We start from the raw sequence: 5,144 nt of genomic DNA, 5'->3' as shown, positions 1-5,144 counted from the left end.
GGCTGTCCTCTGTCCCTGTCCCTGCACTTGTTTCTAGAAACCCAGACCTCTCACAGGCTGCCCAGTCAGCACTGCCAACTGGTGAGGCGTGGCTCCCACTGGAGCCCCTGGGCTTAGCCCAGTACTGGGCACACGGTGGGCACCCAGGAAACGGTTGTCCAATGTGGAATGAAAGTCCCCACAGGCAGAAGTCTGTGACTTGGTTGGCACTCTGGGCCAAGTGCATGGAGACCTCCTGGCTGCCCAGAAAATGAGCAAGACTTGGTTTTTCTTCAGCGTTTTTCAGATGTTCTACTTTAGTTCCAGCTTTCTGGCCCCTTACTTGTTTTCTACCAATTTTCTAAAGCAGAACCCTGCTCACCCCCTGCAGAAGGAAAGGGTTTACTGGGAAACCAGATGAACATATGCCACTCCCCAGACCTTTCCCCTCATGAGATCCACAGACTTCAGGCTAAAGGGAGTTTGAACCTGAAATGAGCTAGACAATTGCCCCAATTCTCTGTTCCTTATTGAAGAGGTAGTTACAGGCCAAGGGGTTCAAGGAGCCTCACTTTTATGGACATTGCTCTAAGTCAAAAGAATACATTGTATCTATAAGGATGAGATGCACACCCTCCAGTCTCCACTGGTTGTCTGAGAACAAAGCAGGCTTCCTCCTTCCCACCCCAAGTCCTCTTTCTTCCTCCTTGTTATTAATAGTTACTGTTTAGTAAATGCTCCCTGAGCACCAAGCATTGTGCTAAATCCCAGATGGGTAGTACATTAATCAATCCTTACAACCACCTTAAGAGTTAAGACATTCAGATTTTGTGGATGCAAAAACTAAGTTACTTTTCAGCCTGTGTAGTTTGCCTGCTTTCAATAAGGTTGATGTGATCCTGGGAGATCTGCATATTCAAATGATATAACGGGATGGAAATAAAGAAAATTGAGCATGAGAAGATCTTCAAGTTTTGAAATATAGAATGTTTTAATAGAACACAGTTTTTCCTGCCCTAAAGTGAACAAAGAAGTGAGGCAATTAGCTGGCTAATTCCGAGACCCAAATGCTTTCCCTGGAAATGGGCGGATAATGAGGCCGACAGTATGTTCGCAGTTGAATTCGCCTGATGGTGCTCCATTTTTTTCCCCCTCACTTTTGCGAATCCATTGGGCAATCACAGTGAGACGCACAGATACCGCCTGGACGCAGCGCATACTCACTCACACACACTCACACACAGGAATGCTGACACACACAGACCCGACTTTATTCTGCCTCCAGAGTCTTTTATGACTCAGCCTCCGGAATGGCAATAGGGCTTGGAGCGAAATAATGTGCCTGAGGCCGGGTAGGGCGCAGCTGCTCCAGATGTGCGCTCAGTAATTAGACGACCATGAGAGCTTGTGCCCGGCTGGGATCCTCCTGTCTCCTGGGACCACAGACCCCAGCAGGCGCTGGGCCGCAGTTCACCCCTTGGTAGGGCATGCCCTTTGCTGCCAGCCCCAGAGACCTTCTCACCCACCCTTCTTCCCTTCCTGTCCCGCAGGGATTTCTTATGCAACCCTGTCCTCCGAATGACGTTGGAGAAATGTCTCCTAGAGGGCTGGGAAGTGGAAAATGGTGTCTCTGCCATGGGGGAAGAGGAAGCCAAACATTGGTTTCTCCTACCCAGCACTTCCTAAGTCCTGACCTCTCTGGGGCTGGGGTTGGAACAGGGTCTGTCTTTCCTTGCCCCACCCTAGTTCTTAATAGAGAGGCCCCATGCAGGCCAAGGAGAATGACCCCACTGCAGGCCCTAACTGCCCCTGGCTTTTGAGCTTCTGAAGCTCTGGTGTCATCTGACACCTTAGTTGCTGGGCCTCTGTCACAAAGTGTTCAAACTTCACAACATTCCTGTCTATTTGAGTCTTCATCTGGATCTTGGAGCACTTAAGTTGTTTAGCCAGGATCACATGGCTACAGAGGTCCTAAGTGACAAACTGGCTGTTTCCTGGGAGGGAGGGAGCCTGATTTGACTTGGCTCTGAATCCACCCCTCATTTTCTTATGTGCTACCCTAAACTTTAAATCTGGATGATCTCAGACTTCCAATACAGTCCAAAGGCTGCCTTTCTGGAAATGAAAATTGCTTACAAAAAAAAAGCGTTTGTCGAATGGTGGTCGTCATTTGGAATGAGAGCATCCTACCCCAGGTAGACAGATGGCAGAATCTCCAGCCCTGCTTCACCTCTTTAATTAGCTGCTGGATTTTGGGCAACCCATTTAATTTCTTCGGACTTCAGTGACTTCTTTTGCAAGTTGGTGGAGAGGATTAAAGATGCTGGCACTGCTGGGAAGATCATAGGCACTCCAGGCTGTGGAAGACTCCCTGGAGTCTGGGATGGGGGTCCGCGATAAGGGGTGGGGTAGATGGGGCATTGGGTAGCTGTGGCTTCGTTTCCCAGCGCACTCGTTTAACTATGTTTCTCTTGCTTGGCAGAGGGCGCCAAAGGCGACGCACGAGAGGCCAGCTCCAAGCCAAACCCAGTGCGTCTGCAGAAAACGGCCCCTTCACCCGCAGCGAGACGCTGGGCTCCGAGAAGATCTTGCTCAGCGCGGACTCTACTCCAGGGCGCCGCCTAGAGGCCGGTTGCGGCCTCAGCATCATCCGCCGGCAAAGACAGCTGCTATCTAAGCCAGAAATTGGAAGAAAGAAAAATGAAAGGAAAAACAAACAAACAAAACCCCAGCTTGAGTCTCAAGAACTCAGCTTCTGGCACTTCTGACTTGACCTGACCACCTCCCAATAGCCCCATCATGAACCCCAGGAAGGGAGAAGGACCAGGAAGTCCCAAATATATTTATTTGTATGACTCACTAACTGGAAGAGAGTGTTCATTTCAGCTTATTTAGGATTTCATGTTCTGCATCTGTGTCTACACTGCCTACTCCCACCACCCAAATCCAGCCCCCTCCAGTTATACTAGAGCTCTGCTTTATCTTCACGGAAGAAAGGAAGGAAAGGGAAGTTGCCTCTTGCAACCTGGCCATCAGTTTCCTGAATAATTCGGAGATCAGATTGACATGCTTTGGAAGAGTATTCCGAAAACATTTGGGAGTAAAGAGAAGCACTGCCTTCCCTCATGACCTTCCCTCATGGAGTGACATTCAGCTCAGCTAGGGTATAGCAACACTCAGAATGACACTTGCTGGCACCAGCACCCCTGTGGGTGGGTGTCTATGCTGAGCATTTGCAAGCTGACTTCTCCTTTGAGGCCAGAGGATCTTGAAATGAGACAGCCTGCAGCGTCTGGGGAATCAGGTTTGAGGTGTCCTTCAGCCTTGTGTGGAAACCTTTATTTTTTAAAACTGAGGTCCATGGCCTGGATTTTGGGGATAGGAGTAAGGAGAAGCTACAAAGCCCCTGAAAGTGTATGCAAAAAGTGTGTGTGTGCAGGTGCACATGCGCGTTCATGCAGGCGCCTCGTTCTAAAGCCACAGCCTCCTCAGTTTTTCCAGAGTCTAAGACTACAAAATGGTCTCATTCCCTTTCTCAGTCAGGGGACCACAGAGGCCCAGGGCCAGCCATGGGCTGGGAGGCAGCACACTGACCTTCCTTCACTACAGGTGCCAACCAGACCCGGGTAGGGGATGGGTAATTAGGATTCTGAACGGTCTGGAAACCTCTGGCCCTTCAGTCCTACCTTTTGGCCAATCGCTAACAGCTCCCAGAGGGAAATCCTAATAGAAGGGGTGACAGCCAGCGGCTGCCAGCACAGTAGTTTAAATAGATAACCTGATGAAGAGCAGAATTAGGGAGTTGGGCACATAATGAGGGGAGCTGGAGCCCCCCCACATCCTGGAATATGAATGTCAACCAATGTCAGATAGAACTAAGAACCTGTATGCCAGCTGTTAAAGAACTCCCTCTCTTCCTCTTTGAGCCAGGAAGGGGCCAGGGAGCCCCCTCCCACCAGCTCACTACCACCCACCTCTGAACAGCCGGCAGCAGTTAGCCTTTCAGAAAATTCAGCAGTTCTACAGCACAGCCTCCTATTTGCCCTGACCATCTCATTTTTAATCCACTTTTTAAAAATCTCCAGCAGCGCTGCTTTGCTTCCTTTTCTTAGGATGGGGGGGCGGATAGAACTGACTGGCTCAGAGCCAGCTGCACCAGTTTCTGTGGGAAGGGGGTGCTTTAGTGCATTAAACTCCCTTCAGGCTGGGCCTGCAATTGGGCCTCAATCCTGTACCCAAGCCCTGCCTGAACCCAAACTAACCTTGGCCCTCCGGTGTGTGGTAGGTGTTTTGGGATTTGCTGACTGTGATGGAAGCCCTTAGCTCAAGCACCCAGGAGGACAGCTACCAGGCTCTGGGCAGATAAAGGTAGCAGCAGGTCAGTGACTCAGTTCTCAGTTCTCTGGACTCCATGGAGAAAAGGAAATTTTCTTAATTTTGCTAGGTTCACAGTAGCCTAGCAGCCCATCTAAATTCCTCAAAGTTGTGAAAACAGCAAATGATCTAGAGAAGAAAAAGAACTATGGAGAAGAAAGTAGAGACCCCAGTAGTGGTCATATTTTGTTTAACGTTGAGGCTTTTGAGGGGCGGGTAGTGGAGCTCCTCCCTGGATTTGGCTGTCACTTAAACTCTAAGGAAAACCAGCCCCTCTGGGGGTTTCTCCTATGCAAGCCACTGGTCAGTTCAGCCCCCTTCAGGCCTCAGAATATTCCCAAGGTTTAACTCCTTCCCCTTCTCAAAAGTACCTGGCAATAAATGGGCGGGGTAGGACGAAGGTCTAGCTGCTAGAGACTAAAGAGAAAGAAAAACAAGAGAAAACCCGCTTTCGGCGGAAAGATGCAAAGAACGGGGACCATAGGGCGTGCTTGGGAGAGCCTAGACTTTTGCAAGCAAACGCCAGAGCATCTAGCTCTACCCGGGCCTGGGACTGGGAGACTCAGCCCAAGCCTGAGCCGGGAGCCGGGAGTCCCGAGCCCCGAGCCCGAGCCGACCGAGCCCGCACCCGCCGGCGGAGCCACTAGATGTGCGCCGGGCTCTGTGAACTTTCCGTTTAGACGGCGGCTTCCAGTCCTGGCCCCCTGGCCCCCTGGCCACCCGGGTCACCGTGGGCCAGTCCTCTGAAAGAGGAGCACGCCTGGCGGCCAGGACTGGCGGGACAGCCTGAG

The sequence above is a fragment of the Tupaia chinensis genome, unplaced genomic scaffold (genome assembly GCF_000334495.1).
Source record: "Tupaia chinensis unplaced genomic scaffold, TupChi_1.0 Scaffold144171_2, whole genome shotgun sequence".
Taxonomy (NCBI): Eukaryota; Metazoa; Chordata; class Mammalia; order Scandentia; family Tupaiidae; genus Tupaia; species Tupaia belangeri.
This window is presented reverse-complemented; position numbering follows the sequence as displayed.